General features: G+C 40.5%; 1 pseudogene; it reads left to right on the forward strand.

Annotated features, from left to right (window-relative positions):
* The first annotated feature begins 16,014 nt into the window (after positions 1-16,014).
* Prpf31-ps1 (pre-mRNA processing factor 31, pseudogene 1) lies at positions 16,015-17,472 on the forward strand (annotated as a pseudogene).
* The last annotated feature ends 8,507 nt before the right edge of the window (positions 17,473-25,979 follow it).

Genomic DNA, 25,979 nt, shown 5'->3' on the forward strand with positions numbered 1-25,979 from the left:
CAAGAAGAAAGGGAAAAACTTTGGTGGTGTGAGAAAAGGGGAAATTACATTAGTGAAGGAATCCTAGGGAGAAATAAAGACTGGATATACAAGAAGAGCACGTGGTTTTGTGACTTTGATCCTACAAAGGAACCTAAGTAGTGACATGATGTTCCAAAGGCGTGTTTACTCCTCCCCTCTTTGAGCTATTAATACAGGGGCCATAAAACAATCAATCTCAAATAATTGAATGATAGGAAAGAAAGGACTCAAGCCTTGGTGCTTAAGAAGGAACTTGCCAGTTCAGTGGTAGAGCGCTTACCTAGGAAGCGCAAGGCCCTGGGTTCGGTCCCCAGCTCCGGAAAAAAAAAGAAGAAAAAAAAAAAGAAGGAACTTGCCTGGGAGGAAGAGATTTCATGGAGTTTAAACAGCTTATGCCACAATTCAACTAGCATGTGCATAAGTCCTGTCTTTTGTTTCATGTTTTCTATGAAACTGCAATACTCCTGCAGGAAAGGCACAAAAAAGCCAGGAGTCTTTCTCTCCCCAGTGCAGCCAAATTACAAATAAATCTATTTTCCTTTACAATTTTCTAGCTCCCAATTTTTATTTTCAAAATACAGGGTAACTGAGTGGTGTATTTATGGACCTAAATGCAGCAACTACATTGACTAAGAATGTGAAGAATTTCAAAACAACAATGATAACAAAGGTAAAATGTAGACTTTAGACACTAATGGAGGGAAAGTCAAGGATGGTGAAGGGAGGTTGTGGGAGTTCACTGATTTACTTGTCTCATGAGCCAAATGATGATCAAGAGAAAATGTTAATTGTAGGTTTAATGTAAGAAGAAAAAGAAAAAATTACCTACCCAAGACCAAGGAGCTGAAAATTAACCTCAAGAATATGATGTGATTTCCTGACAGCTTTAAAGAAGTATTTGAGATGATTGATCATTAGATTACAAAGGAAAAAGTCAATACAGTTATGTTTCACTCTCAGCTTTAGCTCTAATCCATTGTCAGTGTGGTTTCCCCCAGAAGAATGACAAGATAAAGGAGATTAGCATTGTGGGTGTCTGTTAGCCAAGATAAAATGACCACAAATTAAAAGTGTGAGAGGTGAAGGAGAATGTAAATGCAGCCAGAGAGAATCATAGTGAGGGAACTAAGTCAGTGTCAGAGAGAACGACACCATATATTTCCTCTCTTGTGTAGAGTTCCTAGATTTTCCAGTGACGCTGAGAATCATGTGGACATGAAAACTGAAGCAAAAGGACTAATCCAGAAAAACAAAGAGTACTGGTGGAGGGGGGAAGGAAAACGGAAAGGTATAGAGCAGGGAATAGGCTGAAAGTACTTTATACTGTATTTAAATGTCCTTACAAAAGCCACTACCAAGAAACATGCCATTTAAAATATTGATCATAAAAGAACTGATCAAGAAATAGAGTTGAGAGAGCTGTACAAGGGCTTGAATTTGTTATTTGTAAAGAGGTCCAACTGGAAGATAAAAGAGACTTGAATAGAAGTGAAGTCAGGAATAGAGCATGACTGTTAAACAAGAGATTGAGGTTTTCAACATTCCTTGGGATTAGAGAGATGCCTCGTGTACTGGGTCACTCAATTACAGTTTTACTAAATGACAGTTACAGGAAGTTAGCACCTCGATGGTCATGGCCAGGCACCCACAGATGACTGCTATATGACAAGTCCTCATGGAGTATCCTTATACTCTAGTAAGAAGATATAGAATGACTGGGGCTTGCATGGAGGAAACAAAAAACATAATAGAAAAAGCAACAAGGTCCAGAAAAGACCCATTGCCTCCTCTGATACAGTTACTTGGGGGTGGAAGCCACAATAAGATGTAGGGCCCTGAAAGAAAGGGTGGGGCTTGGTTCAGACAAGAACAATGGTTCCCGGCCATTGTGTTTAGATGCACTGAAGCATAACAAATGGTGGAGACAAGAGCAGCAACCTAGGAAATGGTTGTGATAATAAATGTGAAGGATGATGGTGGGTTGTCCCAGGAAGTATAAGATGTGAAGAAGTTGGATAGTGAGTATTTCCAATACATCCTACTTTGCAGTACTAGTTTTAAGGTGGCCCCTATAGAGTTCTTTATAGTATGGCTCACTGTGAGAGCAAATAATTCTGTCAGTGAGACAGTGAAACACATCTCATATGTATGAACTGTATATCGGTTGAATGCAAACCCACTAAAACAGGAACTCTTTTTCAGCAGACTGAATATTCAGCAATGTTTAGGGCTTGCTTTAAAAAAAATTACTCATAGCTGCTTAAGAAAAAGCAAAGCCTTATGTTAACTAGGCTTCACCTGATACCCAAGCTACCTTCTTATTAATTAGTTCCTCTCAGGGAATAACTCCTTATGGCCTGGAATGCTTACTTGATGGCCCTGGATCACTTTAGTTAGTGTCTCCATGTACAATGTGTGATTTGTAGTTAATGGTTCACATCTGATAACTATGGGAAATGACTTAGAATCACCCATGTTACCAATTTAACTCTGTTACTAATGAATATGGCTGCAGAAATAAAATCCCAAAACAGTAGTCTGTGCCAAATGAGAGGTTTAAGATTTTGATTTGTAAGCCCCTTCCTCCTGTGAAATGTCTACCTTGCAGATATTCCTTAGTGGCTCATAATCCTGGCACACATTTAAAACATTTTACAGTACATTTTAAAAATAGTTATCTGCGGACTACTTTCAGGTCTGAGATAATAATCCCTGGAGTGAGGTGAGTTCCAAACTACAGGCTATTGAAAACTTCCAGGTGATTCTAATACACAGCTAATACTAAAAAGTGAGGCACACTCGGAGTTTTCCTCGAAGGTCATGGCCAGGCACCCACAGATGACTGCTATATGACAAGTCCTCGTGGAGTATCCTTATACTATAGTAAGAAGATATAGAATGACTGGGGCTTTCATGGAGGAAACAAAAAGCATAGTAGAAAAAGCAACAAGGTCCAGAAAAGACCCATTGCATGTTGACACATACAGATCAATTCAACGATGATAGACCTTAACTGAATAAGCTCTGCAATGGTGCATAGCAGGATCAAAAATGAATGTGAAATTGTTTTAGAAAATGATTGGCAACGTGTTCCTACGTCTGAGTGTGGTCTTAATTAAAATTTGTTGAAGCCATGTATGGGTGTTCTTATCATTAATAGACACAGATCAATTCCTTTATAATTTTCCTCCTCATATGGCTTATTCCTTTTCATGATTTACATATAGCCTATTGAGATGATGACTCTGTTTTAACCACAATGATTTTATCACCCTTTCACTGACAACCCTCACACATACATATATATGTACTCATATGTATGGCTTGTATCCACTGTGTGGCTTCAGTGTGAAACATTACCCATAGGCTTCAATTGTTTGAATATTTGGTTTGAATGGTGGTATTGGGAAGGTTGTGGGCTTTAGGAAGTAGAACCTTACAGTCACATCATCACAGAATGACAAATCTTGAACCTTTAGAGCCTGACGCCACTCCCTGTAGCAAGCTCTCCTTCCAGAGTGTAGATACAATGTGACCACCCATCTTCCTGCTTCTGCCACCGTGCCTTCCCTATCATGATTGACCCCAGGAACTTTAAGACAAAATACGGCACTTCTCCTCTAAGCCTCATTTCCCAGGGTTCTTTCTTTTCTCATTTTTTGCATTGTTTGCCTACGTGTATATCTGAGTATGAAGAGGCCACAAAAGGGTGTCAGATCTCCTGGGAATTGAATTATGAACAGGTGACAGTTGCCTGTGGGTGCTACGAAGCAAACCCTGGTCCTCTGAAACTATGGTCAGTGTTCTTAAGCATGGGGTGATCCCTGCAGCCCAAAGTGTAGTTTATCATGAGCAATAAGAAAGAAAGCTACAGTCAAAATAGTGCTAGGAGCAGGAATGTTCCTGTGGCAAGCCTGCCAATGGGATTCATAGGTCTTTATTACTGGTTTGTGGAAGAAATGTCATAATTTGGAACTCGAAGCAAGAAAGCCTCTGGTGTTGTGTGCAGAAATTAACAGGTCATTCTGGTGAGAGTTTGAAAGACAAGGGGGCTGAGAAACTCTGGGCAGCAGAGGTCAGGAGGTTTCACAGGGAAATGGTAGTCTATCAGGAACTGTCACTACGGGCACCACAGGATGTTAGAAGCAAGGACCATAGGATGTCCACGAAAGAAAGCTGTAAGCCAAGAGTGGAGGCAGCTCTGGAGAGCGGCTGGATGTGCTCGGGCAGCAGAGCTGGAGAGGTGGGACTGTGTAAGGCCGTCCTTTGAAGTTCGGCCAATTTCATCACAAACTCACAGATCCCAGAAATGGAGCTGTAGGGTTTGGAGATGCTCCTACTGCTACTCTGCCCAATATTCTTTTTTAGAAAAGGAATGTTTACTCTGGGCCATTTACTGTTGAAAGTATGTGTTTTTTATTTTTATTTTACAGTGGGTCATAATTATGAGATTTCCTGAGTCTCAGAATAGGCTTTGGATTTTTTGAACTCTTTTTTTTTCATCTTTATTAACTTGAGTATTTCTTACTTACATTTCGATTATTATTCCCCTTCCCGTTTTCCGGGCCAATATCCCCCTAGCCCCTCCCCCTCCCCTTCTATGTGGGTGTTCCCCTCCCTATCCTCCCCCCATTACCACCCTCCCCCCAACAATCACGTCCACTGGGGGTTCAGTCTTGGCAGGACCAAGGGCTTCCCCTTCCACTGGTGCTCTTACTAGGCTATTCATTGCTACCTATGAGGTCAGAGTCCAGGGTCAGTCCATGTATAGTCTTTGGGTAGTGGCTTAGTCCCTGGAAGCTCTGGTTGGTTGGCATTGTTGTACATATGGGGTCTCAAGCCCCTTCAAGCTCTTTCAGTCCTTTCTAAGATTCCTTCAACGGGGGTCCTGTTCTCAGTTCAGTGGTTTAATGATGACATCCGCCTCTGTATTTGCTGTATTCTGGCTCTGTCTCTCAGGAGAGATCTACATCCGGTTCCTGTCGGCCTGCACTTCTTTGCTTCATCCATCTTATCTAGTTTGGTGGCTGTATATGTATTGGCCATATGTGGGGCCGGCTCTTAAAATACACTTTTCATAATTTGATTGATTGAGGGGGCAATATATGCATGCTAATGTCCAAATATCCCAAATGAGTAATTCAGAAAAAAAAAAAAAACTTGAAGAATTCAGTTGTCTCCTTTCATGAAACTAGGTCATAAAGAAAATGCCACTCCACACTGATTCACTTCTCCACATGGATTCACTTTCCCATATTATCTTAGACTTTTGAGCACTGTCGGAACTTTTAAAGACTGAGGGGACTTCTGAAGTTAACTGAATTCATTTTATATTGAAAGATTACTGCAGTTCCATAGTACCAGTGAGTATGCGTGTGTGTGAGATTTTAATTTAAAATGTTCTCCACAGGCTCCCATGTTTGAAGACATGGTCTCCAGCTAGTGGCACTGTTTAGGAAGGTTGTTGAAGTTTAGGAGGTGGAGCCTCACATAATCCATCATAATTGTCAATTAGATAAAATACTCCACCATCATTCCTAACTTAAAGAATTTATGATTTTATACCTGAATTGTGTTTTGATTTTAGCCTATACTACCATCTGAAAACTATGCTTGAATTCTATATCACATCTTTTAATGTTATGCTTATGAGACTATAATGAGTCTTTAACCCCATCAGAAATCTAAGAATGAATTAAATATTACCTGAGAATATAGCAAGCACCAAGCATAGCTTCTAAAACTTAAATAATTATAGACATAGCTGACTACCTGGGCAGTCCCCTAGTTTCTTACAACATTGGAGCATCTGTCTTCAGAGATTTGGCCCAGAACTGTCTGACAGAGCCAGCAAGGAGTATAAGGTACTAGCTTACCCTGTATTGGCAGAGATTAGTAGTAGACTATCCCATATCTGTTTGTCCTTTTGGACAATATTTTGTCTGCTGATAAAATAGGCAATTTCTTCCCTGTGGATAACTTGCCACAATAAGCAGCCTCACCTGGAGGTAAAGATGCTCAATTGTTCGTTGAAGGAGAATGGGAAAGCTGTCAGGAACAGACCTGTCTCATTGTCAAATGATCCTTAATAATGAAGTAACATTAAATGTCACATTCTATGAACTTCTGATATTTTTGAAGACTATCTATGTAAAGTATATTTGAACTGGAAGAAGGGTGCTGGAACAGCAGGTCAGTTCAGCATCTCTGAGGAGCAATCTTGTCAAAGCTGTACATTCTGTAATATAGAATCTCACAACCAAAATTTTAGTGCCATTAAGATATTCATATGAATTGCGCAAAGTGCACAGATCAGTTAAGAATTAAACTTGGCTCCTTGTTTGAACAGGTGAAATACAACTGTCTTCTTGTAAGTGAATTTTATCAATAACCAATTGTAATAGATCTTCATTTATGCCATGTGAAGGAGGGTACAAAAAAAAATCTTAAGGATTCCATGACCAACAAGATCTAGTCTCATGTTAGCTGAAGTTTTGTACAAAGACACTTTTATATCCAAGCCAGTTACTGGGCTGTTCCCATGCTGAGGAATCAGCAGATCAAATTACTTGTCTTGTTTGATTTTCTGAAAAATTTCAAGATCTTCAAGAAATTAACCCCTGTTGTATCTGGTCAATATCAGTCTGAAAAGTGTCCAGAGTCTTTTCTCCTTTCTAGTCAACACAAGTACAGAACCTCTCTCCAAAAATAGCATGTCCTTGGTCCAGTAATGGGAAATCATTAAAGGTATAGATTTACCTCTCTCCCAGAGGAATTTTTTTCTTTCTTTTTTTTCCGGAGCTGGGGACTGAACCCAGAGCCTTTGCGCTTGCTAGGCAAGTGCTCTACCACTGAGCTAAATCCCCAACCCCCAGAGGAATTTTAATACAACCACCAAACTTAAAATCACACATATTTTAATAATTAAAACAATTCAAAGCAATTAAAGCAATCTAAACCAATATTAAACATTGAGACAGTGCTTCTTCACCACCTCCTGCTTTTCGACTTTCAATTTAAGATCAAAAGCCTCAACATTTCATATATCTATGTATACTTAGTCCTCCCTATTGTGGAGATTAATATCTCTGTGGGTACATATTGTAGTGCCCCTTTTTATTTAATTCTCAGGGACTAAGCTTCTACTGTCTGAGATAGGTTTGGCTTCCTACCCCCTGATTTTAATCTTTTTTTTTAAAGATTGAATTCCTCAATCTTTATACATCTCTGTATTCAACTTTAATTAAATTCCCTTCTACTTTCTGTATAAGCCTGTTTACAGGCTCTAATTTTTGTCATACCAGGCTGACAATCCCAGAAATCCCATGTAAACCACATTGAAAGATCCCAAGAATTCGCCCTGGCAAGACTTTTAAATATCTTCAAAGCACCTGTGCATTCACTCTCCATACCTTCTCCCTTCTGAGGAGCTTACTATCTGCTGAGTCTACTGTCTGGCTCTCTGCCTCTCATTTTCTTCCTCTGAGCAGCCAGCCTGGCTCTTTGCACAGCAGGGGCTCCCAGCTTCTCAGCTTATGCTCTGTGTATTGGTCTCTAACCTCAGGAAGAAATCCCAACCCCACATAACAAAAATCTGTATATTCCCTTCTAACCTTAAAAACAATTAAATCAGATTTATAAACCTCTATCCTTTATTTACCTGGTGGCTGGAGGCAGGCAGCCTTTAATGTTTGCTCCTCCTGTCTTCCTCCTAGCAGGCATCCCTGGGTAAATCCCTGCTGGCAGCAGCTGTGTTCCTTTGTTCCAGTGCTGGAACTCTGTGACTCAGCTCTACTCACTGAGACACCAGTTCTCCCCACTCCTAGACTTGTATCATTTGCTTGTGTGTATTCCATCCCAGAATCCCTACATTATTAAATAGTGTATTCTTGCCCATCATGTTGCATGCCATAAGTAGCACGGAAGTAATGGTAACACATGTACTGAAGGCGGGAAGACAAATCTGCACAAAAAAGCAGAGAACTGACATTCTGTAACGCAGTCACAGACATGGCCTCCTAAGGTAGGCTCACAAAAGTAGGGCCTGACATTGTACAGTGTTTTACAGAAACATTTAAGTGTGTACATTGCCCAAAAGGACCATAGATGGCTACATTTTCATATAAAGAAAAGTCAGTGTGATTTACAGCCATGTACTTTAATTTCTGCATCACTTATGCTGCAGTTTCTCCTGAGTAGGATATTCTCCCAAATCCATTGTAAATAACATCCTGCTTACTAGGAAACCCTACTCCTCTACAACTCCTTGTCTGCCTAATGCAAATTCATCACTCATGCCTAAGCCGAATTCAGTTCTTCACTAAATTCTGTCCCCCTTCTTAATCCAGTCATCCTGTTGAATCACTAGTCACAAGCTCTCTTTTTCTTTCCAAAGCACAACCCAATTCATAATTATGTGTTTGCTTCTGTTTCTGCGTAACATCTGCCTTGAAACACTGGGGAGGTCCAATAAGTAACTGTTGAATAAATGAACTAACGAAATACCTGAAATAAAATCTATTCAATCTGTGGCATTGTGTTTGGATGCTGAAGCTTGCAAAAGCCTGAGCTTTAGCTGTTTTTCACATAGAATAAACAGGTCAAGCAAGGCACTGCTTCCTAATGTTCTGTATGTTGCAAGGACAAGTCATATGGACTTAGACCATTCTTATAGCTAGAAAGAAGCTACCCTTTTCTCCACTAAAAGGCTAGGTAAAACTAATAAAATCCATGGGAAATGCATGAAGTCAAGTTTACATTGAACCATAGAAGAGAAAGGGACCGTAACATTTGTCAGGTTGGACATTACCCATCTTACTAAGAAATAATGTGCATTTTGTCCTGAGAATCCTCTGTACGACTCAGAAACTTCAGCAAGGACAGCACATAAGCAGGTGGCGCTGAGGCTTGTGGGTAGGAATTCTATCTGTCTGCTTCCCCAGATTATTGCATCTGACATGTGAGATAATGTGGCAAGCCAAGGTAAGTTAATGATGAGAGGTTAAAATATGAGACACTAATTTAGTTAATCGTAGTACCTTCATTTCCAAGCCATTTGTGATCCATTCATTTCCAAGACGAGGCTATTTCAACAGCACCATAGCTCATCGTTAACATCTGTGAAAAGTCAGTCTCCCTAATGGGGTCAGCTGGGATACGTGGGGAGAAAGCAGCACCTTTTGCTGGCTCCATGTCCTGTTGGGTAGAAACATTTTCCCCTCTCTAATCAATTTTTCAGCCATAGTCAGATGACTGGCATCAAAAGAATTTCAAGGCCGTAAATTTGTTATCTGGAATCCACAAGGGTTTATTTCTATTTTCATGATAGTTGAAGCTGTGTCCTTGGAAAAATTACCAATCAGGTAAGCTTGAAATTACAGGGGGAAGGAAGCATGCATATTAGTCAGAAGTCAGTATTTTCCAAGTCAACCAGGGAGATGTGTTTGCACTTGTCCAGTGTTGGGCACACAGAGAGACAAAGATTATGGAGGCAGAGCAGCTCATGATCTGCTGTCTGAAAGCTGGCTATGGTTCAGTCTAAGGTTAAAGGCCTAAGCTACAACAGCTAATGGTGTGAATCCCGTTTGCAAAGCAGCTGCTAAAATGATCCAGCTCAACCAATGAAGCAGGCAAAGAGGACAGGCCACACACTCCTACTACCTCTGCATTTTGTTCTATTTGAGTATCTGTGCGTTGATGCTACCCATCCACATGAAAAAGGATGACTACTTACCTGAGTCCCATGTCACAGTGTTAATCTTTGGAAAGAGCCTCACATCACTAATGAAGACAATGTTCAATATGGACACATAAACGTAATCATACTGATGTGGATAGGAATTGAATAGCACGCAGAGAAATGAAAAGAAAACACGAAATCAGGAACATTCTTGAACAAGATTGAGAGTGAAGTTATTGTGCATATCTGAATTTTGTTGATATGTAAACTTTTAAAGAGATATCTCATCAGAAGAGTCCTCTTCCATGATAAAAAGGAATTACTTTCTAAGTACATTTCAGTGGGATAATTCTTATAACTATTTTGCTTTCTAAGATAGGAGGCTGCATATGGGGCCCTGCCTCAAACTACCCTTTAAATATTTATTATTTTTATGCCCATAAATCAGTGCTATTGCTAAGTTTGGTCAAAAGAGTGTCTTTTGATGGTAGCCACAGAACTTATAAAACTGGTCTAAGTGCGTAAAATAAGTGACTGTTGAATGCAGAGTCCTACATGGTGGAGGTCCCACAAGTCACTAATGCTCCATGAAGTTTTGCAGGCTGTTAGTGGCTTCTGAAAGAAGGAGAGACATTTCTACACCGCTTAACTACTGTAGGGTTCCCAGTCTCCTATAAATAATCTCTTCTTTATGGACCTGTCAGTAAATCTAAAGGAACTCATTGGGTCCTCCCTAAGGACAAGACAATGGAAAGGAGGTTAGTTAGGAAGATAAAGGGATTGGTGTGAATGGGAGGCTGAGAAGAGTGGGTAATAGGATGAATATAATCAAAATTTGTTATATATATATATATATATATATATATATATGAAAATGTCATAATGAGATCAATTGTTGAGTACCCTCTCCTCCCTCTGTTTACTTATTAATTTTGGGAATGATTTGTCATTTATTATAGCTACTGACATTGTGTTTTTTTCTTTTTTCATTTTTGTTTCTTTTTAATTTTTATTTACTTTTACACTCCAGATTTTATTCCCCACCCAGTCCACCCTCCAACTGTTCCACATCCCATACCTCTCCCCAACCCCACCCACCCCCATCTCCATGAGGATGTCCCCATCTCCCACTCCCAACCCTACCAGACCTCTAAACTTTCTGGGGCCTCCAATTTCTTGAGGGTTAGGTACATCTTCTCTGACTGAACCCGGACCCAGGAGTCCTCTGCTGTACATGTGTTGGGGGCCTCAACTCAGCTGGTGTATTCTGTCTGGTTGGTGATCCAGTGTCTGAGAGATCTCGGGGGTGCAGGTTAATTGAGACTGCTGATCCTGCTACAGGCTTGCCCTCCTCCTCAGCTTCCTTTAGCTTTTCCCTAATTCAACAGAGAGCTCAGCAGCTTCTGTTCATTGGGTAGGTGCACATATCTGCATCTGACATTTCAGCTGCTTGTTGGGTCTTTTGGAGGGCAGTCATGATAGGTCCCTTTTTGAGAGCACTCCATAGCCTCAGTAATGGTGTGAGGTCACGGGGCTTCCCCTTAAGCTAGATCCCACTTTGGGCCTGTCACTGGACCTTCTTTTTCTCAGTCTCTTCTCCATTTCCATCCCTGTGTTTCTTCCAAACAGGAAGAATTATAGGTCAGAGTTTTGACTGTGGGTCAGGAAGACCCTCCAGATCATACCAGAGACCTGGGAAGTGAGAGATTCTCAGGACTCAAAGGGAGGAACTTAGATGAAATGCACTACAGTGGGGAGAGGGAACTTATTGAGTCCACCTCCAGTAGAAAGACAGAGCATCAAATGAAAGTTGCTATCCTTTATCTTTCTTGAGATGGCATCTCATCCTGACATCCTACTTTGTTTCAAATTCTCAGATATAAGCAATTCTCCTGCATAAGCCCTATAAGGACTAAAGGCTCATGCCATCACAATCATGCCTCATGACCCAATCCTTGTGTGAATGTATGCCTTTTTAGAAGTCCAAATGGACAAGGCTTTAAAGCTTTTATTTAATCTTTGAAAATTCTAAGAAAATGTAGAATAACAGAGGTCCCAGAATGAAGTTATTGAAGGGTTTTATCTGCATGCCACATCTATATAATAAAACTAGGAGAACTGAAAAAATGGTCAGCCAAGGCTCATGTCAGTAGATGCCATCTAGAAACTGCTTCTGCACAATAGCTTGGTGAAGAAGAGTCAGCATAATAAAGAACAGAGTTTGAAAGAAAGAGAAAGAACTTCAAGATTTCACAAAGATGCTGACACAAAAGGGGGAAAGCACCAAGAAAAGGATAGAGGTTACTCTTGGAGAATAAGACAAAGCAAGTACAGGTACAGCTGTGCCGCTCGCCAGGTGAGGGGAAGCAGAAGCTTTATCCAGCATGAAAGCCACGCTGTCCTGCTGAGACAAGACTTGGAACATACACTCAGATAACCCAGGCTTCTCACAGCTTCAAATGTACCTGTGGAGTTCAATGAGACAGCCAAGCCTCTCGGAAATGGACTTAAACTCCCAAAGTTCCCCAATAAGGACTGTCAGAAAAGCCCTTCAACCCATCTCTGCTTCTGACCAAAGAATGAAGCAAGGGTTTTAGCTACTTGTTTTCTATCAGCTCGGAATACATTCTACATCTCTTTTTGAAGTTCATTGATTTAAATGAATATTTTCCATGAATATGCCAGTGACCATGTACTTCAAGGTTTTATTTTAAGGTCAAGTTGTAGGATCATATCCAATCAAAGCCTAAGGCTGAAGAGGACATGGGCACAGGAAGGCACATATTTTCGTGGCTTCTCTATGTGAGCATATTGTTAAGCTTCCCACTTTTGTTTACACCCATTGACTAGGGTGCCCTTAGCCTTGGTCAGAGAGAGAGCAGGAATTTATGCAAAGATCCCTGCCTGGTCAAAGTTCTGAGGAAAAGTGATGAGCACTGAGCCCTAAGAAGTTCATCTACATCTCCATCACCAGCCACCCAAGGCCCAGGGAGCAGTGAGGAATGGGGTCTAGAAAGAATTTAGGAGTCTCAGGCTGGAGAGGAGTACAATGAAATGCTGGTGTTCATATGTAATATGGTTCCACAGCCCTACCACTCTGAGCACAACCCATCTCATCAGATATAACATTGGCTGTTGCAATCCTGAACATACCTGCACAAGACTGGATCCTTTAGCATTCTGCCATGAGTGAAGAAGGTGCACAGCACACTCAATCCCTTGGAGGTGGTTGCTGAACCATAAAAATGGGTGTCGTATGCTTTAATAGTATATCCATTAGGCAAGTAGTTGGGAAGAAAAAGAGTTCTGAGGGAAAGCAAAGGTGATAACAGAGAGTGTGATGTTGAAGGAATTAAATTAGGAGAATAAAATTTATTTTGTTTTTCAGACTCCATTTTAAGTTAACTTGCCCTTAGAGAGGCTTGGCCCCCATCCCTGAGTTCCGATAAAAACATGAAATGTCCCTGATAGTTGCAAAATGGACATAGCAGCTGCAACTAGCTGATAATAACAGAGTGGGCTAAGAAAACATAAGTCGTTCCTAGGTCAAGATGCTTCTTTTGATGCATGGACCTTCCTTTTGGGTTGGCTAGATATTGTGAACTAATCAGCTTAAAAGCCAACCTTCTTTTACCATCTCATGCAAAGCTTGGAAACTCCCAATTGTGGTTTTTTTCCTTTATAAATCCTCTTCCCCTAGACCTTGGGGCCTCCTCTTCTATCCTGTTGTATAAGGAAACTTTGCGGCCCAAGCTCAAGCTTGAATAAAGACTCTCATGTGCTTGCATCGGAGTTGTGGCTCCTGGTTGTCTCTTTGGGGTTTTCATGATCTGGGCAGGAAAATATAAGTGAGTATAAATAGCAATAGATTATATATATCAATGAAACTATATAAAATAAAGCATTTAAGAAAAATGTTGACTCTTCTGTAACATATGCACCATTCTCTTCTCTGGGTCTGTGATGAGCGTTTCACACAAAGTTCAAATTCTGCTTCTGAACTCTGGACACCGAAACAGTTGTGGGCTTTCCTTTTGCTCATTTCCATGAACAATTCATAGAATTCTAATTTCAAGAAGTAAATATAAGTTCTAATTTGATATCACCACATATAGCAAATGCATGGACACTCTTGTGGCAAGGACCTTCCCCTAATGAATAAAGATTTCAGGGACCAATCACTAGGCAAGGAATAGACAGAACTTCCAGGTCAAAGGAGAGAAGAGAGGAGGAGAAAGTGAGTCTGAGGTTTTGGGGATGGAGAAGAGCTAGGGTAGAAGATGTAATAAATAAAGGGTCCCAGTTGGGTGGCAGATCCACCAGGATCTGCCGCTGGAGGATTTAATCTAGTATGTCTTACTAATTAGGATGTTAGTAGTTGAACCCAGAAATTGAGTTACCTGATGATTTTAAACTAAGTTTGTGTGATGTTTTCCTTTGTGCAGTGACTCAACTGAGTACAAGAGAAAGGTACAGGGCACAAGGAATGTAGATGTATGGGGCTGGCATGGTAGTGACCTGCTGAGGGAACTTAGCATGTTGGGTGGAGAGTTTTCAAAGCAAAGGATCAGAGAGTCTACAGAGTTGAGAACACTGCGCTGATGCCATGTGGCCCACTGGTGCCCAGTGATAGCATGGGACACTTCTCCTTTTCAAATATTTCTCATTACATAGTCTCTTTAATGAGAGGGCTGAAGTCGAATGCTAACTGCTGTCTGATAATTACACATTTTGTCCAATTAAGTTTCCAAAATGAACAACAGATGATAGAATATAGGGGTGTCAAAATCCCCTTAAGATAAACATCTAGAGTATGATGTGTTTGGGGACCAGATAGAATTGAGATATCCTGATAGTTAAATTTTCTTCATAATAAACAAAATTTTACTAGTCTGTATATTTTTATTTCTGAGTGTATTTTCATAAGTAAAAAAGTAACAATAACAAGAGAACTGTTCACATTTTGCCCAAACAGCCTACAGCAGAGATTCTCTTGTATTTATCCATTATTACAATACATAAGAAATGTCAGCATTAAAATTACATTTCTAAAATTACACAAAGTGCTTGAGCTGCATTTATTTTCTGCAGTATTTTTTGGCACATCTCAAAAATTATGCTTCTGGGTAGTACTTTTCTAAAACACGACATTAAGATTTTATTATAAATAGTTTCTTAGACCAAGAATGTTTCCTTCCTTCCCTTTGACCCCTGGGATTAAATTTTAGATGTAACCTTTCTTATTGAATCAGTAATATATGTAAAATGACATTCATAATAACTGGATACAGTATTTCCTAAATAATAAGTGAGAAGTAATCATTTCAGGAAAGAAGAACTCAAAACAACTGACTTACATACTTTCTAGATAGCTCTAGACCATGTAGCAGGATAGTTCTTATGCCCTCTACCTCAGGTAGGCAAAATTTCAACATGACACTGCAAGCTCATATTCATCAGTGATTGATGACATGAAATATACCCTTCTAAGACGCCAATACTCTCAGATGTCTAATGAGCAGTCGGTACTGGTGAGATTCAAATTTTATTAATCAATGACTCTCAGCCTCCAGGCTTTCCCTGCTAAAAGTAGCCTGTCTTCACTTTAGTTTCATCTATCTAAAGTCCTGGCAGCAAGTGCAGAAACTCACAATGCATCAAACACAAGGAATAAGTGTTAGTGGGGTGTTCAGCCACAACTGGGGCATCAATATCACACACCCTCTAAAGGTCAGAGGCCATCACTGAAGAAAGGAAAAACAATTACAAGAGGCAAAGGTTGAAGAGAGCAGAATGAAGCAGTATCATCAAAACATGACAGAACACATACATGCATGAACTCCCAGCAGCTCTGATTATCTACATGATACCTGTACAACATTAAGCCAGTCAGCATTTCAGTTTTGTAGAGGGGGAGTCACAAGCCCCCATTCCTAAGTGAGGAGCTAATGACAGTTTATGGACTGTAGGGGAGAAATGGTTTTCTGTAAGGGTGCGGCCCCTTGGTATGTCAGCAATTCTCCCACAGAAAACCCACAAATTGGACTATGAGTTATAAAAAGGAATATATGAAGTTTTGAGTAAGGGGTAGATCTGGGGAAGTTGGGGTGACTGGTAGATAATAAGACTAAAATACATGATAGACATTTATGAAATTCTCAGAGAATTAATAGTTATTTGTAAATAATAATATAATTATATATAAATAGATGTTTATGAATATATATTTTATTTATTGTAATATTTATAAATGTTTATTTTTATAAATAAAAAGTTAGGAAACTCTGGGGAAGTGGATTTCTTAGAAATGATCATGAGAGGATTGAAGTGGTCTTGGGATGTCTCTGGCAGATGAGCTCTTGGATGACCTTGAGGAGGCAGCAGAAGAGGAAGGAGGAAGCTACGGAGAAGAGAAGGAGCCAGTAATTGAGGATATACAGGAGGAGACACAACTAGATCTTTCTGGAGATTCAGTCAAGAGCATTGCCAAGCTATGGGATAGCAAGATGTTTGCTGAGATCATGATGAAGATTGAGGAGTGTATCAGCAAACAGCCAAAGCTTCAGAAGTGATGGGACCAGTGGAGGCAGCCTCTGAGTACCGAGTCATTGTGGATGCCAACACCCTGACAGTGGAGATAGAAAACAAGCTGAACGTTATCTATAAATTCATCTGGGATAAATACTCGAAGAGATTCCCTGAACTAGAATCCTTGGTGCCCAATGCTCTGGATTACATTGGCAACAGTCAAGGAGCTGGGCAACAGCCTGGATAAGTGTAAGAACAATGAGAACCTCCAGCAGATCCTGGCCAATGCTATCATCATGGTTGTTAGTGTTGCAATCTCTACCACCCAGTGGCAGCAGCTGCGGGATGAGGAGCTAGAGTGGTTAGAGGAGGCCTGTGACATGGCATTGAGCTGAATGCCTCCAAGCACCACATCTATGAGTACATGGAGTCCCAGATGTCCTTCATTGCCCCCAGTTTGTCCATCATCATTGGAGCATCCATGGCTACCAAGATCATGGGTGTGGCCGGAGGGTTGACCAGCCTCTCTAAGATGCCTGCCTGCAATATCATGCTGCTGGGAGCCCAGAGCAAGACACTGTCTGGCTTCTCTTCTACCTCAGTGCTGCCTTACACTGGCTCATCTACCACAGTGACATCGTGCAGTCTTTGCCCCCAGATCTCCGGTGGAAGGCGGCCCATCTACTGGCTGCCAAGTCTACACTAGCAGTTCGTGTGGACAGCTTCCATGAGAGCACAAAGGGAAGGTGGGCTATGAACTAAAAGATGAGATTGAGTACAAGTTTGACAAGTGGCAGGAGCCACCACCCCTTGATGGACAGTGGTAAAAGCGAGGGGGACGAAGGTACCACAAGATGAAGGAATGGCTAGGACTGATGGCGATCTAGATGCAGACCAACTACATGAAATTTGGAGAGATTGAGGAGGATGTCTATCAAGACCTGGGCTTTAGCCTGGGCCACTTGAGCAAATCAGGCAGTGGGTGTGTGCAGCAATCACAGGAGAATGAGGCCACCAAGGCCAAGATCTCCAAGACACTGCAGCGTGGTTTATGGTGGGAAGTCAACAATTCATGACGGCTCCTCAGGGACTGCCTCCAATGAGCCTTCACTCCACACCAGGGTCTGGAGATTGTGGACCCACAAACAACCAAGAAGATGGCAGAGGCCAACTAGAAGTATTTCTCTAGCAGGGCCAAGTTCCTCAAGCTCAAAGGTGAGAAAAATGGCACCATGTCTACCTGAAGGAGCCCACACTGCAGGTGACCATCCACTGAAAGGACATAAAGGACTGGAGCTTCTGAAGTCACAGATATTCAGCCAGGAAGTTGTAGTGTGGTGGAGGTAGCCTTCCATGCTCTCTCCGTGGCCCAAGGCCACAGCATCCAAGGAAAAGGATGAAGAACATTAGACTGCCAACCCCAGCACCGATGCTGCTGCTGCCCCAAATGGGCAGAAAGGTCTTCCTCACACTCAGCTTTTTTACTTACAGGGGGAAAGGAAGTGCTTTTTTAGAACGAGTACAATTAAATGCATAGTGTCGAGCTCTGAAAAAAAAGTTCTATATTTCAAAAATAGTGAGGCCTAATTTTGGAACCTATAAATTTCTTCCTATAAAGTAAAGAGATAACATATAATTAAAATTTTGAGATGATCCTTTTATTCAGTCATACAACTCAAAAAAATAAAAAGGCAAAAGACTATATCACATAGAAAGAGGAGGGAAAAACACACATGGGAAGATGATGTGAAAAATGGAGGGATAATTTAAAAATAAGCCAAAGACTGAAACAACCAAGCAAAAGCTGGAAAAGGCAGAAAAGGGATTCTCTCCTTATACTTCCTAAAGGAATACAGCTCTGTGACACCCACACTGACACTCACATGTGCCTGTCACACTTATACCACTCAGAAATATAAGAGATTAAATATATGATGTTTTAAGGCACCAACTTTACATTGATGTTTTGCAACATCCTGTTCTGCTTTCCTTCTTATTGTTGTGATAAAACACTAATTTATCTCAAACTTCCAAGTCACAAACCATCACTGAAAGAAATCAGGGGAAAAGGCCAAGAAGAAACTATGGATGGTTGGCCTGTCTTCTTGCTCATAGGCTCATACTTAACTAGCTTTCTTATACAGCTCAAGACTACAAACCTAGGGAATAGTGCTGCCCACAGATGGCTAGACCCACCTACATCAGTTAATAATCATGATAGTCTCCCACGGAGATGTCCCCCAGGAAGTACTTTAATTGAGACTCCCTTCTCTGGTGACTCTAGGCTATGTCAAATTGACAATTAAAGCTAACTAAGACACAGCCACAGAAAACTAGATGGGATCTAAGTTATATTAATCAAGGGCTCATTGAATAATTGAGTGAAATTAATTGTGAAAGTGCAGGGTTTGTGGTAACAAATTTTCATCGCCACTTCTAAGAAGTGAAGAAAAAGAAACGGCTAGCCTCCTGAACTCAAAGAAGACCTGTGTAGAGAAGCTCCCAACATGAGCTTTAGTAAAGGGAGTCTGCAATAAGAAGGAGAGTACAGAAAATATCTCATCCTCATCCTTTATCTTCCCAGGCAAGGAAACTTTTAATAAATTTCTCAGGTGACATAGCACAGAACAAGGAGATGTTGGCAAGATGTGTATCCAAAGAATAAAGCAAAGGACATCAGAAAAACGTGTCATCCCTTGCAATTGCAGTGACTCCTTCAATCACTGGATTATTCTACCCTGTTTCAGTCCCCAGGAACACTCATTGCTGTGTATCCTATTCTTCGGGCATGGTGTGTGGTACAGGCAAAGAACTTCATAAATGTTTATTGTACAAAAATTAACCATATTTTTCATAGGAAAATTAGAGATTCTGGACTCCTATTTCCATGGTTTTTCCACAGTTTCCTTTTATGAGCCTTTCTCTGAGGGGCAGAATGTAATTGTTACTAAGCACGGCCTGCTCTCCTCAAGTCCTCAGCTCTTACATACATTTCCCTTGAAGCAGTAAGACTTTACTGTAGTGCCCTGCTGCTATGCACGTTCATGTTGTAACCCAACTTGAAGACCATAATTTCTCTGAGAGTTGCCTCTATCTTGCAGAATTGTGCATCTTAAACAGAATTTAGCCAATTCCTTACAAAAATAGGAAAAAGTTCATTTGTAGGTATTCTCAGTTAAACTGAAACCTTTTTGTTAATTTATAGACTTCGTGGTCACCTATTTGCTCCTGTTTTTCCTATAAATAATAATAAAATCTTCCTTGAGTGTCATTTAATACCATGGTTTCATTATTTAATAGAAGACAGTATTCAAGACTTGCAAATGAAGTCTGGGTCTGCATTCTTGACTTACATTATTAACAATTCATAAATGTGTTGTATGCTGTGCTATAAGACATAATAAGAAGGATTTGCCTGATGGATGCTAGAAGATAATGGAGGATAGTAACAGGTCCTCAGGAACGTCTGTTACAGCTCTAGTTTTCATCTTTAATTTGCTAGTTTGTGGCATTCTTCAGGGCTTCAAGTAAGTTAAAATGATGTTTTAATATAGCAGAATATAGAAAAGAAAAAAGAGACAGGATATTGTAGTAACATGTACACTAACCAGCTTCTATAACATTTTAATAAAGGCCATATTAGGGGAACAAATGTTAGATTCAAGAAAGCTAAAAGGACACCTTTTGCTGCAAAGTTATATGCCTCTAAACATCAGGATCAACATCTAAAATAATCCTTAGCCACGATTATGAGAAATAGCTAGCTACACCTGTTACAGGTTTTGAAATTTACTGTCCCATTTCTATGGTATCACCATAAAAGGGAGCAGTGAGCTACATATCTCTCCCCAAGGATTATTATAAGGGATGTATGAATGCCTAACATATTGGCTTTATTGCTGTCAGAAATAAACACATACTTTCATACATAAAAGCTAGAGAGTTCAGTAACTATATTTTGCAAATAACTGTAGAATCATAATGGCATCCCAGAAAGAAAAAGACCTCATATATGAGCGCCTTTAGAAATGCTCGAGCTCTTAAATATTTGAATTGCTTATAAATGTTTATCTCTGTTATGTTTTTCTTCCAAATGTACCAAGCTTACTTCAATGCAAGGCATAAGTCAATATTTGCATATGGATGTGAATAAACACAGCTTTGCCGCTGGTTCATTTAGATGCAATGGACAGGATAAAATATATATTTTCTAAAGGAACATCCTCTTGGCTATTCACGGAGAGCTCAAAAGCAAATGGATGTTCAATGTTTCATATCTATTTAAACCAGTGGAGACTTAATAGCTGGATTCTCAAGGAAGTAACAATATTTGAAAATGAAGAACCCAGTGAATTATGCAGAACTGAAGCAGCCTGCCATTCTCTGAGTATGGATTCACCACACTCTCTGCTTTGGAAGGCCTCCTTCACCGTTAGAAAAGCAAGACTTCTAATTCTCAGCACCCACAGCACTTTTCTCTCCCCAAAGTGACCCACAGAGGTCACAGTAGATGCTACCTAGAACTAAGTCAACTCACTGAATTAACAGAGAGACACAGTAAAATGGTAGACTTCCGACTCTCTCTCTCTCTCTCTCTCTCTCTCTCTCTCTCTCTCTCTCTCTCTCTCCCTTCCCTCCATCCCCTTGATCTCTCTTACTCTCTCACTCTCTTTCTCTGTGTTGGGGGAAGACAGGGGAACACATACATATGCCAAAGTTTGTTTGTATAGATCAGAGGAGAGCCCAAGTATCAGTCAGTCTTCTTGCACCTTGATTGGGACAGGTGAAGTAGGGTCTCACTGTTTTTCACTGATGGTGATACATGAGCTTCTAGGGATTCTCATATCTCTGCTTCTCACCCCAGTGCGCAAGTCTTGGGCTCACAACCATGTCCTCTTGCTGAGATTTTACATGGATTCTGAGACTTCAAAGTCGGATCCTAATATGTGCTTGGAAAACACTTCACCCATTGAGCTGTATGCTCAACCCCTGCATCTTTGTTCTTAAGATTCAAAATTGTCTGACTTGCTAGTGATGCTGGCACACCTAATCCCATAAGGAAAAGCTGAGGCAGAATGACATTCACTCTGGTCATCCAAGACTATGTAGTGAAGATTTCAAAAAAAAGAAGGAAAGAGAGAATGAAAGAAGAAAGAAAGAGAGAGAGAGAAAGGAGGGAGGGAGGGAGGGGAGTGGAGGGGAGGGGAAGGAAGGAAGGAAGGAAGGAAGGAAGGAAGGAAGGAAGGAAGGAAGGAAGGACTGATTGATATTCAAAAACAAAAGCAAGCAAAGGATTTAGAACCAAGATAATAATAACACAAGGGACTAACAGACATGTTAATACATTTTACAAAGTGAATGAGTCTGGTTTGGAATTTTAAAATAACATTGAACCCCTTGCAGCAAAAGAGAAATGAATGTTTTCAAATTCTCCTGCATAGCCCAACAGTTTTCGCTTTCGTGTTAGCATTAAGCTTCCAGATCCATAGTTAACAGCAAAAAATGGAGATCAGAAGTAAATTCCTCACTTCAAAGCTCCCCAACCTACCAGGAAGCAAAGAAGAAACATAACAAGGCATGAATTTATATACAAAGGAGACTACGATGACTACAATTCGATGTGACTCATCCCACAAGGCTTCATCAAGAATCAAGTGGAGGTAGGCCAGTGATAAAAAGTTCCTGGGTTCATGGGACGACAAAAAGATTATTTTACACCAAGTGTGAGTAACAGAGTAAGAGTGGCGGTGCATATAGGGAGCAATTATCTTAGCTCTGAAACTCAGATGGGCAAGAACTCTTTTCTTCATGCCACACATGGGCTCCAAACTCTGACATTGGGGTGGGAGGGGGTGGCTCATGAGAAATTCAGCCCTAATCATTCCTGACCCACAGTCCTTCTTCTTCAGGTTTGTGACAAGGATCCCAGGCCTTAAAACTTCCAGGGCATTGAAGAAGACCCCTAAGTTTCAGGTCTCATCCTACTGACCTTGGCATGCACAGTTAATATTGCAGAACAGCGACGGAAGGAACGGTCATTCAGAGTCTGCCCCAAATGTGGCATATATATATATATATATATATATATATATATATATATATATATATATATATATATATATATATATATCCACCAAAACTAAATAAGATTGATGAAGTTAAAAAAATGCATGCTGAAAGGGACCGGATTTAGATCTCTCCTGAGAGACACATCCAGATCATATCCAATACAGAACATCTCATCTGGGGCTGCCACTGCCCTTTCTTTCTGTGTTTCTGATGCACTCTCCTTTCTGTTGTGCTGCAGCTGATGTCAGGGCTCATACATCCTCCCAAGCGCTCTGCCACTGAGCCAGTCCCCAGCCCTTGGCTCAGCCTCTGAAGAAACTGGAATCAACTGCGTAGTTTGATAATGGCGGGATTTTTCCCAAGTTCCACAATACTGCAGGAATCGCCAGGAGAAGACAAGTTCCTACTGTCAATAAAAGCCAAAGACTCTCTTCCTCCTAAAGCTTATAACAGAAAGTGCTTCCTTTTCTCCACATTTCCATCACACTTTTAATCATTTTTTTTAAAGAACCATTTCCTATATTGCCTTGATCCATTTAAAGCACAATCCTACATGTTTTCCCAAAGTCTCTGAACAAGACTCCAATCCTGAAGCCGGAAGAATAGAAGGCACCGTATCTAAGAGCGAATGTCTCTCTACAGTAACTGCCATACTTCCTGCATGAACTGCTTGTGCGCCTGTCACCTGATAATCACCTCTCCTGTCCCATGGGGACCTTCTCCTCTTAGCTTTACAGATGAATGACATTAGATAACCTTTTCAAGTTCTCAAGGCTAGCAAAGGACAGAACTAAGATGATCCTGCCTTCAGACCTGAACTGCATCCACTTCCACTATAGATAGAGGATCCAAAAGAGGAGGCCGGGGAGGGAGGTATAGTCTGACAGGTTGGAAAAGAAACAAAAAGTAACAAGTGATGGAAAGGTAAGTAAAATAAGGACATAAAAATCAAGGTTGAGGGAAAATGAAGTCACAGAATCTGTCATTGTCACAGAATCTGAAAAAAGTGACAAAACATACTTTATAAAGATGACTAATACAGCTTCATGACACAAAGTTAATGTCCAAGATAACATGCCTATATACCACCAATAAGTAAACAGATCTTGAAACTAAAAGTATAATATCACTTATATTAGCACTATATGAGGAAAACTGTGCCATAACATGAGAAAGTCAAAAGAAATAAATCACGATATTGTCTTCCTTTAGAAATTGGAAGATATAATGAAAGTCATCTGTTCTCTCTCCCATCACTGATCTGTAGATTCAGAAACCATCTCAGTCACAATCTCAGGACTTTATTCAGTGAATACTACCAAGCTAATTCTAAAATTTATGTAGAGAGGATAAGAAATAATATCGCCCAGCGTAACAGCACTGGCTGTCCTGGAACACACTTTGTAGACTAGGCTACCTCGAACTTGCAGACATCTTCTTGCCTCTGCCTCCTCAATACTGGGATTAAAGACTGGTGCCACCATCACCTAGCAGCAGATTCTTTTCTGAAATCTGAGCAAATAAATAAATATCTGAGCACAAGAGGCATTAGCCACAAACAGACAGAAAAGTCACTACATAAAATATTATAGTCAAAACTCTTAAAACTACAAAACAAAGAAGCAATATTAAAACCTTCAAAAAATCCCCACTTACTTACACAAGATTAGGAATGAAAATAGAAACCCTAAAGCCAGGAAACCATGGCATTTTACATTTCATTGGTGAGATTAAGGAACTGCCAGCCAAGATGGCTACATCCAGCAAAGTTAACTTGCAAAATAGATGGAGAAATAAACAAATTCCAAGTCAAGTACAAACTGAAACAAGTCAGGGGTGCCAAGCCTTGACTGCAGAGATAAACACAGAGAGGGAAGAATGATGCTTTCAACCCCACAAGCGAAGGAAAGAATTAATTTCATCACAAGGATAGATGAATAAGGAAGAAGTCTCTCAAGTTCATTTTCTTGTTACTATGCAAAAAAAAAATTCTTACGAAAACACTTAAGTAAGCAAAGGTTTATTGGTTCACGGTGCACTGGTATGGTCCAGCATGGCAAGAAACTTAAGGCTGCTGGTGTGGGAAGCAGCTGGTCACATCACAATACATCAATAATCAAACATAGACAGCAATGAATGCCGCTAAGCAGAGTCCAGGACCCCAGTCAGGAAAAGTCTGCACCCATAATGGGTGGGTATTCCTCTTCCAATTAATGTGATCAAGGTTTGCTCCAAGGGCACAGCCGGAGGCCCATAACCCCGGTGATTAGAGAGTCTGTCAAGTTAACAACAAACGATAGAATCGATCATTTCTAAGTCAATAAACCAACCAACTTCAAACTCAAACGAGGAGAAAGAAAAGACCAAGCAATAATTCCAATAACCAGGAGAGCAGCCAACCCAGTGGAGGATCAGCAAAGCCTTCTAATTAATAACACTTAAACGCGAATGGTCTTAAGTTTTCCAGCTAAATGGTGAAGAGAGCTGACCAGATTTTTACAGAGAGAGATCTAAGTATTTGTTACCTATCAGCATCAGTCAACTAAACACAGATTTGGAAGGAAAGGCTGGGGTCAATGCAGCGGGCAAGTGCGAGCCTCAAAGGGGTAAGGGTGGCTACACTTCTATCTACTGCCTCAGACTACAAGCCAGCATTAGTCGAAGGGGGTAATCACTCTGTATTACTAAAAGGGACAATCATCAGGAAGACGCCACAATCATAAATACATTGCTGTACCCAATTTCATAAAACAAACACTACTGGGCATGAGAAGACAGAGAGGTCCAGATATACTCGAAGCCACAGACTTGACTGTGCCAGCCATACAAAACTCAGCAAAGAAACTTCAAGATTGAATTGTACCATGGATCAGAGATGTGACAACAGCCACAGAACATCCCTTCCAAGTGAAAAATACATTGTTCCCAACAGCCCTTGGAACCTCATTTAAATCGATCACCTGGCAGGCCTAAAAGGAAATTATTAAAACGGATTAACTGGAACAATTTCTTGTATCTTTGCAGATCACGATAGAATAAAATCTCAAGCCAATAGCAAGAAAAATAAGAACACTGTAGGAATGCTTAGAATGTGAACAAGACTCTTGAACGTGGGTCATCATTGCGGTTTGAATAAAGTTCAATGCTTGAAAATGTTGTGTCCAGCTGGTGGCTCTGTTTGAGCCACTCACAGAACCTTTAGAAGGCATAGCCTCATGGAGGAAATGTGTCCCTGTAGCCTGGCTTGAAGTATTTGCAGCCAGGAGGGTCTTAACTGCTTTCGGCTGCTTGCTCTGCTTGCTGACTGTCAGGCTTGTTTCACACTGCCTAACTGCTATGCCTTCCCCACCATGATGGACTGTAACCCATCTGGACCTCTGTGCCAAAGTAAACCCTTCTCTCCTAAGTTGCTTTTTGTCAGGGTATTTTATCACAGTAAGGAAAAAAAACAATAAGGCACTGCAGAAACCAGTGGAAAAACCTGAATATTTCTCATTTTGTCTTTTTATACTACCTCTAAGAGTATTTTGTCTATATCCTGTTTCTAATTCATTTTCACCCTTTTTAATGCTATATCTATACAATTTTGCTTTTGAAACTTTTCCTTTTTCTAATCCTTTGCATTTTCTTCTCTCCTCCATAAAATTATCTTCATCTCCTTTCTCCCTTTTTCTTTATTTAA

The sequence above is a fragment of the Rattus norvegicus genome, chromosome 16, assembly GCF_021556685.1.
Source record: "Rattus norvegicus strain SHRSP/BbbUtx chromosome 16, alternate assembly SHRSP_T2T, whole genome shotgun sequence".
Taxonomy (NCBI): Eukaryota; Metazoa; Chordata; class Mammalia; order Rodentia; family Muridae; genus Rattus; species Rattus norvegicus.